We start from the raw sequence: 11,926 nt of genomic DNA on the forward strand, positions 1-11,926 counted from the left end.
CTTTGGAGAATTGCTTCCTTCTCTTCCTTCATAGCCAACAATTGTGCATGAAGCTTAACACTTTCTCTTTGATCCAATATGAGAATCTGCACCATGTCCTTCACCTTAATGAGCTCTTTCTTCATGTCATCATTGAAGAATTTCTTGAAGGAGGAATCTTCACTTATAGAAGAAGTTGACATTATGTAAATGGTCAATTAACAAAAGGAACTTCCAAATAAGAGTTCTCAAAGCTTTCAATCAAATGACAAGCTTTAACCAAATGTCAAACAAAAAACCCCTTCTTATTCAAGCAACCATTTGCAACACATAAAACAGTCAATCTCTTACACTGCTTTAACACCTTTTGCGCAAACAAATTCTCAACCCGAGCTCTGATACCATCTGATCTGAAAATGAAACTTTTTTTTTGTGTGCAAGATATTCATTTCCATTAAAATATATGTGCAAACTGTTACTGATGTCTTGCAATTGAAACAAAGAGTTTTTGGTAAATTTCTTAGTCTTATGCGTGAAGGAGGATTATTTCAATTTATTGTTTATCATATCAAATCTAAAAAACACAGCAAGATAAATTCACATAATATAACACACCAGCTGATAAGGCAGTTCACCCCTCTTGGGCTACATCTGTCGGGTCCAAGGCTCCCAAATGGCATGTCCTTGCTTGAATTAGATGCTCAAAATGGTTATATAGTGATAATAAAGCCTAAACATGCAAAATAAGATGTGAAAATTGGTTCAGAACATAGAAAATAGTCAAGAATGACTTTTGGTTCACCTCCAATGGCTAACCATAGCCCAATACAGCTCCAACACCTCCTAGGCCCTGATGGCTCTCCAAGCTTCTTTGCTAAAAAAACACCTAAAGATGAGCTCTGATGGCTCTAAAACCTATACCAATGGCTCCATAATGATGAGAAGATATGAAATCAAAAAAAAAAATTGTCCAAAAAGGTTCTTCCTTCCAAAAGTTATGACCTCTTGAAGTTTTGTCCAGTTTCACCTAGAAAAACTCCACTAATTTCGGCTAACTGCAGTTAGCTCCACCATTTTTGGCAACCTCCGCCAGATTAGGCGCGCTACGCCAACTTAATTGCCAGTTAACCGTAACTGTCGGGCGGAAAATGCGTGCATGTGACCGCCATAATCCTAACCGTCGGGGTTAATTAACCATTGAGTTTGGGGTGTGGTTCCCACGCCAAGGTTATATGGTTAGGGGCTGGCCCATTCTCCACCCAAACCAAACTTCAATAAACTTCAAATATATAGGGCGCCCATATTTGGTTAAGATCCACCATGTAGGCAGGCCGATCGGGCCTATGGGCTGGTGGCCACCCGACCCAGGGTCGATTCCTGCGAGCTCCATAAAATTTTTGCCATACCACACCTTGTAGACTTGGGGCCACGTGGCGGCCTCTGGTCAGGCCACGTGTTAGCTCTCGATTGGCCATCAAAGCAGAATATTCCCACGAATATTTTGGGGAATATTCCATGTAATATTCTAAGGAATATTCCTTGAAATATTCTTTTTAAAAAAATTTCAAAATTTGAAATCCAAACTGGCCCAAACTCAGTTTTTTGAAGGTTATTGGAGACTTCAAACCTTCATAACTTTCACATGCGAAGTCGGTTTTGAGTGCCATTCATAGTAGCAGGATTGTATTGACGAGGCCTATCCGGTCATTCAAGTTGCAAGTGTTTTTGAACACTTTAAATTTTTGAGCCTTTTCCATGGCTTGGACTTGAGCTCCTGATCATCTTTCTCCTACTCCTTCTAACATTACCCTCTTCAGATGATTCTGGTGCCCCTTGGAAATAGTTTCTTATCAAGAAATTTTCCTAAGTATCTCCTATTCTTTTCAAATGAAATTCAACCAGTATCTTTACCAACCCATGATGGTACATGGTTGTGTCTATGAATTCTATTTTCTTTTGTACATTTGAAGCCATCCTTCTTAAACTGTTTAGTAGGAAGAAAGGGAGATTGATTTCTCCATTTTCTAGAAATTTCATCAATAAACGTATATGATAGACATACATGCACCCTAATCTCCCCTCACAGGTAATGAATTTCCGTAATATCAAAAACATGCTTCTCCATTTACTTTTAAGTGCTAAAATAGGAATTCCTTCTCTAAACATAGAGACATCCATACCTGGGTTCCTGAGGATTACTTTCCATGCTTCACTGTGGAATTCCTTGTTTTTGAACCATCTTTCACCATGTCTTGGTAGTTCTGTAGCCTCTGCTATGTAAGTTTCTGTTGCTACAAACTTAATGTCTCCAATTTCTACTTCAGTACCATAAAATGATCTAGCAAAATATTTTGTGATCTCTTTGTGGAAGTCATTAAATTTTTCAATGAAATTGAGCCATCCAGCCTTCTGCAGCATCTCCTTGAGTTGTGGGTATCCCTCCATATATTTTTCTCCTACTGGCTCTGTCCTGACAATGAGCCCCATGGCTTCTGTTCCGCAAAAAACATTTAACCTTCATAATTACTCTCCTATTCTATGAAATGGACTGACTATGGGTATGGTGAAAAGGAATTATGGGTTTGCGTGGAATAAGTACATGGTGAGGGTTTGGAGAGATTTGGATACGTTGGTCACATCGTAGTCATGACCGTTAACAGATGGAGTTATTAGGGATCGTTTAGGTATAGAGTACAGAGAGTGTATCGAAGATGGGGTATGATGAAGTTATTATGGACCATTTGATATCGAGTATGGAAGATGTGGTATTATGAAGTGGCAGTCAAATCAAATGATAACTCGTTAAGGAGACATACGATTATTCATATTATACATGCCTTATGTTTTTAAGTTGTTGTTTGAAATAAATTTTTCATTTTACCTTTAGAACTTAACCTTTTGCTTGATAACTCTTTTGTTGTTGATGTATAGGTACCTTTAGCATGTTTGGTCTCCAAAGGTTGATTCTTCAATTTCCTACATTCATGATTTATTTGTGAGCTGTACAATTGTGCCAGAGCTGATAAGTAAGTTGTAGCTACAGAATCAGATTAGCTGCAGAATGGAATCAGCTGTAGAATGTGAAAAGAAGGAAAAGTGAAGTATGGCTATGGAATATGAGTGTAAAAATGAAATTGAAATGGGTTATGATAGTAAGATGAAATGAGATGTAAAGTAAAATGTGAAATAGGGTGAAATGGAGTAAAACTGTAAAAATAAAATGTAAATGGAATATGGCAACGAGATGAAATGGAACTGTAAAATAAAATGAAAACAGAATGAGATGGAATGAGACTATGAATTTGTAGACTCTAAACTGCAAATGAATGTAGCTTTTTTTTCACTACTTATTACAAAAAGGAAATGGAAAATATAGGATGTCAGAAATCTCTGATTTTCACCCTATATTTTCTGTATAAGTGTGCCAATCAATGATTGGTTTTCAAACTCATACAATTTATCTATTTATTTTTAAGGAAAAATAAAAACTAAGTTAGTGGAGAAGAAGAATTCTTCTTCACTAGCTTCATTTCATAGTTATTCTGGAAAATCTTAATGAACTCCTCTCTTGAAATTGGTTTCTGATATATCTTCAACCGATGATCATTCACAAGAATAGGTATTTTGATTCCATCTATTATCCTTATCCTTATTGCTCCATTATTAAAGACTTCTTCAATCTCATATGGCCCAAGCCAATGAGTCTGAAGCTTCCCTTGAAAATCTTTGAATTTTGAATCGAACAAAAGTGCCCAATCTCCTGATTGAAACTTCTTCTCCTTGATATATTTTTCATGCCATTTAGCCCTTTGCTATTGGACTATATTGGTTCTTTGAATTGCATCTTGCCTGATTTCATCAAGCTCATTGAGTTGCTCCAATCTATGTTTTTGTGCCTCTAATAAATCTAGTCCCAATTGGACTGCCATATTGAAGGTTTTGATTTGAAACTATAGGGAATAGGACTTGTTTCCCATAAACAAGTTCATAGGGTGTGTTAGTACCTAAATCTACCTCAGGCTGAAGGAAGGCAGGTCTAGGGTAACATCAAACCATGCTTAACCTGGTAGCTAACCCTACCAGGTCGCGAGAGGGCTCTCTCCTTGTCAATCTCAATTAGAATATGGCAACTAGGGCTTGAGATGATTGAAATGAATGCTGATTTTAGGCTAGGTATAGTAGATTAGGGTTTCTGGTTTGATTTTAGATTTTGGTTGCTGGATCAATTGGAGAAGGTAGATTGGATCCGAGAAATCAACTTAGGGTTACAATCATGTCCTGTGGGGCAGGGTAGACAAGAGCTTATGTACTAGCAAAGGATTGAGATGGTAGAATAAGACTGCTAAGGAGTTGAGGAGGGCACAAGAAACTATGAATCCTCTTCAAATAGTGAAAACACTGAAAACTAAATGCAATCCCTAGACAAAGCACTGTAAATCTAGTGTATTTTGTCTATTCACCTTGATTCATTTAGTTTAGAAGAAAGAGAGATATGTGGATACACATAAAACATCATAAAAACTCATTACAAATAAGAAACAATACATAAAACCCACTGTCATAAGAATCCCACAAAAATAGCTGTGAAACTGTAGGTTTTAACCTCGTACAGAAATTACCTACATACAAATTCAAAACACATAAAATAAACAATGAGAGAGCATAACACATAAAACACATATTCAAAGAGATTTTCCCCTTGATCCCAAAGCCGGTACTACCAGCTTGATTTTTCATTATTTTCTTTCAATGTTATAATACATATTTATACATGCCGAAACATCCAATACCATGGAATGAAAACCATCACATCCAATACCATGGACTGAAAACCATCGCATCCAAAAAACCATGTGTGAAAATCATGCACAAAACCATAGGTGGGTCCGCCCATCCTAACACAGAGTCCAAAACCAAAATTTTTCGGGGCACTGCCTTGGACCCCATAAAGTGGGGTTACGGGTACACCTCAAACCCCCTGTGACGCCCCCCTCTAACCCCCCAGTTAACTACGTGGGCTAGTCGTGGAAAGAATATAACACAACCCAACATTCTCCCACTTGTTGTTTTCTTTCCATAGGGGGCCACAAGAGAGCTTAGTCATTTATCTAGCCCTGTAATGCCCATTGTTTCTCTACACCAAGAGAACTTCTCAAAGCCCGCAGATTTTGTCAATGCATCTGCAGTATTCTTCAAAGTGTCCACCTTTATTAGCAACACCTTTTTGTCTTCTATCATATCCCTCACAAAGTGAAACTGAACATCAATGTGCTTTGTCTTTGAATGATATGCGGGTTCTTTGCCAAGAAAATTGCACTTTGGCTATCACGGTCTATCCTTATAGCTCCCTGTACTAATCCCATACTTGAACACAATCTCTGCAACCAAACTACTTCCTTGCTTGCATGAGTGGCTGCCATGTATTCTACCTCTGTAGTTGATAGTGCCACTACAAATTGTTTCTTACTCATCCAACTGACTGCACCTCCAAATAGGTTAAACATATACCCACTTGTAGATCTTCTCTGATCCAGATCTCCAGCCTAGTCTGTATCAACAAAGCCATGGATATCCAAAAAATTTGTCCAATCCTGGTCTTCCTTGGTAGCACAAACCATAATTACTAGTTCCATGCAAATACCTAAAAACCCACTTCACTGTTGTCCAATTCTCCTTCCCTGATTTTGACATAAACCTACTCAATACTCCCACTACATGTGCAATGTCTGGTCTAGTACAGACCATTGCATACATCAGGCTCACCTACAAGAATAGGAACCTTCACCAGTTTACTATCTTGCATATTAGACCTCTGTTGTATTGTCTCGACATAGTTCCTCTGGTTTAACCAAAGCTTCCTCTTTTCCCAATCTCTTTTAATTTCCATGCTCAAAATATAGTTTGCAGAAAAAAGATATTTCATGTCGAATTTGGAGGACAATTGGGTCTTCAAATCCTAGATAATTTCTTTGTCATTTCCAACTAGCAACATATCATCCACATACAAGACCAAATAAATAACACAGTCACCAATTAATTTAAACTACACACAATGATCTGCTTTTCTTTTGGTAAAGCCAAGTCCCCGTATAAATGTATCAAATTTCTGATACCACATCCTTGGTGATTGTTTTAACCCATACAGAGACTTCTTTAACTTGCTTGCATACCAGTTCTTTCTTACCCTTCACCGCAAAGCCTTCAAGTTGCTTCATGTAGATCTCCTCTTCCAGATCCCTTTGAAGAAATGTTGTCTTCACATCCATCTATTCTACCTCAAAATCAAAAGCAGCAACAACAAATAAAAGTAATCTAATAGAAGTTGCCTTGGCAACCGGAGAAAAAATATCACCAAAATCAATTCCCGACACCTGGGAATAACCTTTTGCTACCAACCAAGCTTTGTATTTCTCCACTTTTCCTTCTACATTTGTCTTCTTCTTGAACACCCATTTTTTACCAATGGGTTTCCTTCCAGCTGGCAACTCCACCAGATCCCAAGCCTCATTTTTGTGCAAAGATGCCATTTCATCAACCATGGCCTCTTTCTAGAGTTTTCCATCCTCTGAATCTACTGCTTCCTTCACAGTTCTGGGATCATCATCCGTAATAGATAAAGCAAAATTTGAACAGAAAGCAGATGGACTATACCTTTATGGCTGCCTTCTTTCTCGAATTGATCTTCTCACAGCTGGAGTTTGTGGCTCTTCATATTCTAACTCCTCCTCTGCTGTAGAGTCTGATTCTTCCTCCTTTAGCTCAAACTCTAACTTCTTAGGTTCCTTTGGTTGGACTTCATGTTTAATAACATCTTTCACCTCTCTGAACACCACATCTCAGCTGTACACAACCTTCCTTGTTACTGGGTTCCAAAGCTTATAACCCTTTAAACCATCCTTATACCCAATAAAGATGCACTTTTCAGATTTACTATCCAACTTGGTTTGTTTTTCCTTTGGAACATGTTCATATGCATCACATCCAAATACCCTCAAATGTGAAAGAGAGGGTTTCTTACCAATCCATACCTCTTGTGGAGTCTTATCCTCCAACGTTGATGAAGGTGACTTGTTGACCAGGTAACATGCAGTATCCATAGCCTCTGCCCAAAATTTTTGTCCTAACTCGGCACCATTGAGCATGCTTCTTGCCCTTTCCATCAACATCTTATTCATTCTTTCTGCAAATCCATTTTGCTGAGGTGTATATGGAGTAGTCTTCTGTCGTGCTATACCACACTTCTTACAGAATTCTTCAAATTCCTTGCTGCAAAACTCTCCACCATTATCTGTCCTTAGCAGCTTTATCTTCTTCTCTGTCTAATTTTCCACGAGAGACTTAAATTATTTAAACTTGTCAAAGGCTTCGGATTTCTTCTTAAGGAAATATATCCATGTGTTCCTTGAGAAGTCATCTATAAATGATACATAGTACATAGATTTACCCAGTGATGGAACCTTCACAGGTCCAAACACATCACTGTGCACAAACTCTAATATATGTTTCGCCCTCTTACCACCAGAGGGGAAACTCACCCGATTCTACTTCCCATATACAAGATTTTCACAGAAATTAAAAATCTAGAGAGCTATTACTCATACCTTTACCATGAAGTATTCGAAGGCCTTTCTCTCCAATATGTCCAAGCCTTTGATGCCACAGCATGGTCTTCTCTCTAGAGACCACTAGATTTTCTACTCCACTTTTAGGAACCACAGAACTGTTGCACCCATCAACAACGGTGCTACCTTGCAGCTTGTACGGAGTTCCAATCTGAACTCCCCGCATCAATACCAGTGCTCCCCAAACCATCTTGCATGTATCCTTCTCGAACACTGTTTTTACACCTAGATCATCCAACTTGCTTACAGAAATTAGATTTCTGGCCAATGCAGGAATATGTAGAACACTCGGAAGTGTTATAACTCTTCCACCTTGCAACTTCAACTTTACCTTTCCGTGACCAACGATTTTAGCCTTCCTTTCATTCCCCAAGAAGACATCACCACCATCATATTTCTCATACTCGTGGAACCACTCTTTATGGAGAGTGAAGTGAAAGGATGCACCTGAGTCAATCAACCATGCCTCATGATCTACATGTGTACTTGAAGAAGCCAAGTACACATCCCCACCTTCATCTGAGGTGGTTTTCGCCTCTGCAAAAGGAGCCTCATTAGATCCCTTTCCTTTGTTAGGAGCTTTAGATTTACAGTCCCTTTTGAGGTGGCCTTCCTTTCCGCATTTCCAGCACACCACCTTTACAGGTTTTCCTGGAGATTTAGATCTCCCTCTAGATTAGATCTCCCACTCGATGACTTAATTTTGTTTCTGTTCTAGGACCGTCCTCGTACAGATAAGGCATCACCATTTTGGCTTTCCATATTTTTCTGTCTCATCTCCTTCATCAGAAAGGATGAGACTATTTCATCAAACTGCAAGGCAGTTGCATTGCTACCTATTGCAATAACTAGACTATCCCATGAATCTGGTAGAGAACACAACAAACTGATACACTTATCTTCATCTAAAATTTTAATATCAATAGATGCTAACTGACTTACCACAGTATTAAATGCATTCAGATGCTCTGTCACTGAGTCTCCATCTTTAATCCTCAAGTTATACAGCTTTTTCTGCAGGAATAGTTTAATCATCAGAGACTTAGATTGGTACAAAGTCCCTAACTTGTCCCACAAAGCCTTCGTCGTAACTTCCCCTGATACATTCAGAAATATTGAATCTGAGACACACAATCGTATTGTGCTCTTTGCCTTCCGATCCAACTTCTTCCATTCTTCATCATACACTCTTGTTGGTTTAGTACCCGGATCTACCACGATCCACTAATCTTTATCCACCAACAAATCCTCCATCTTGAGTTTCCACAACTCAAAACTCTAACCATTAAATTTCTCGATCTCTATCTTTCCACTGCTTGCCTTCTTCTTTCACCACCAGAATCGATCTCGCAGATCTCCCACTGAATAGAGTCTACCACGGGCCCGAATGAAACCCCTCAGCAACAAAGGCGTCCCCTTGAAGCCAAAACAACTATGATACCAAATGTAGGTTTTAATCCCATACAAAAATTACCTGCATACAAATTCTAAAACACATAAAATAAACAATGCAAGAGCATAACACATAAAACACATATACACAAAGATTTTCTCGTGGATCCCAAAACCAGGACTACCAGCTTGAATTTTCATCATTTTTTTTCAATGTTATAATACATATTTATACATGCCGAAGAATCCAATACCATGGACCGAAAACCATCACGTCCAATACCATGGACCAAAAACCATCACATCCAAAAAACCATGTGCGAAAATCATGCACAAAACCATAGGTGGGTTCGCCCATCCTAACATAGAGTCCAAAACCAAAATTTTCTGGGGCACTGCCTCGGACCCCATAAAGTGGGGTTACGGGTACACCTCAAACCCCTGTGACCCCCCCTCTAACCCCCCGGTTAACTACGTGGGCTAGTTGTGGAAAGAATATAACACAACCCAACAAAAACCTGGTTTTATTCCTTGCCCACTGCTGATACAAAATGTTCAGTGAGTCCAACACTTTTGCCAAAGTCCAACCTTTACAAATGAATAAAAAAGTACATGATATAGGCAAGGAAACTACTCAAGCTAGCTATCAGGGTCGAATCCATGAGAAAAGGGGTGGTTTCAACCATATCTAAACTAAGAACAAGAATATGGGCAGTGGAACAACTTGCCTCTAAAACCAAGGAAACTAATTCATTCAGCTCAAAATCACCTTTGACTTGATGTAACTACCATATTAAGTGTTTTACATCCATAATTACATCATTTACCATGCTAATTTCACCAATAGAGCAAGAAAAATTCAACTGTAGAGAAAACTAGGCGAAATCTGGAAAATCAAGCAAAACTGGCAAAATTCATCCTATGCGCAATGCCACTGATCCTATGTGCAATGCTTTTTCTAGGCCAATTTTGGAAAGCTTCCCGGAGTCCAAATCTGGTGTAGGATAGCTTGTTGGAAATATTGATGAGTCTACTTTCTAGAACAACTTGAATTTCTGAATTTGGAGTCTATTTTCCCCTCCAAAAATTGATTCTCCCAAAACTGCTTCTTGTGTGGCAAAAAAGTGGCAAAGAGGGCACTTTTTTGGTGTTTTTTGCCCTTTTGGAGACCTAGAACTTGTCCAAAATTCTTAGCCATTTCTGAGCTTCCATATTTTTCCATGCTGATTCCAAAAATATAGACTTTTTTGAAAGAAAGTGTCCCCAACAAAAGCGCAGCGCCACCTTGGAAAAGCTTATTTTTCATATTAAAAATTTCAAAAATGACAAAAATTGCTCCAAATTTCTTGAAATTTAGCCTAAGTGATCCTTGTTAGGTGCTTTGATGGGCCAATGATACTTTAGCCAAGATATTTGAGTTTATCATGCTCTTTTTGCTTTCTTAAGGCCTTTTTTCAACTTAGCCATAAGCCTCTTCATTATACTGTCAACATATCATCCTTTGTTCCACTGTTCACCAACATTTGGAATGCTTGTTGATTATGAGATAGTGGTAGGTGACAAGGTGAAGGACACACTAGCAAGGTTCACTTGGCCATTATGTAGATGAGTGACAAACAACCAGGCAAGCTCATAGCAAGAATGATGTCTAAAACAAGATATAGCAAGAGGACAAGCAAGCAACTCTGTGAGACTGATAGTTTCCTCCCAGATGATCTTTCCCCCTTTGTGTGGCTTTCTTGGTACATGAGCTTCTCTGGAAGAATCACTGAGAGTTTCCTCTTCCCTCTCATAATCTGAATCTGTCTCCATGCTTATGAATTTGAAGTGAAAGCAGATGAGTATGAAGAGATTTTGAAATATGAGGTAAGCAGTGTGTATAAGGAAGTGAATGCTAGGAGGAAGGGTTTCTTTTGGGAAATGAGGGAAGTGAATGGTGTTATGAATGTGAGATAAGGGGTTTGATAGTGAAGTGGATGTAATGAAAGAGTAGGATGTGGGAGTTAGGGTTTGGGAATAGGGTATAGGGCTAGGGTTTGGTAAATGGGAGTGGGGTTTGGGGAGTGAATGTTGATGATTTTAGGGAGAGGGAATGGGATTTGAAAAGCTCAATATGAATGGAGTGAGAAAGAAGAGCAAATGACCTTCAATAACTTGCAAGAGATGATTTAACAACTAGCTAGGGTTTGTGTTAACCATTTAGCTAAGGTTTTCTCTCAAGAAAATCAAACACATCCAAGCCATCAAACATAACTTTACTAAGCAAGGAGGATTGATCTACTTACTTGGAACAGGCATTAATTTTATTCTTAGGAAGTTTGGAGGAGTTTTGAGGTAATTCTGCTTCTCGTAACAAGTGTGCAGCGCCAAGGAACAGGTGTGCAACACCTTTTTGCAGACCAGTTTTGGAGGCCTTCCCGGGGTCCAAATTGGGCACGGGATATATCGTTCGAAATATTATCGATTTTAGTTTCCAGAACATCTTTAATTTTCCAATTTCTAGTTCATTTTCCCTGTCAAAAGTCCAATCTCCCAAGACTGGTCAAAATGTGTAAAATGTGGCTGCCTAAATGCAGAGTGCTGTTGCAGTCAACTTTTGAAGGTCTTCCTCAACTCCAAATTGCACTCATGATAGCTCATTGGAAATATATTTGTGTCTAGATATCATTTGAGTCATAAAGAAAGTCATTTGGCCAACCAAGCTAGGATAAATCTTGATTTTCCCAAGGTCACTTAAGAGGTGCATTAACTCTCCGGAGGCAACTTGTATTTTTGACATTTCTCTAAAACCATGACACCTGTGTAAAAAATGAAGGAGGTTTTCCTTCTTTGGCCTATTATGGACAAAAAACTCTCTCACTTTTTCCAAATTCATTTTTTCTTGCTCAGAAACATCATTTGAGTAAAACCTATCCCGATGTGTGGAACATGGG

Source organism: Pinus tabuliformis, chromosome 8, assembly GCF_031772625.1.
Source record: "Pinus tabuliformis cultivar Carrire ecotype Pingquan chromosome 8, CPIR1, whole genome shotgun sequence".
NCBI classification, from domain to species: domain Eukaryota; kingdom Viridiplantae; phylum Streptophyta; class Pinopsida; order Pinales; family Pinaceae; genus Pinus; species Pinus tabuliformis.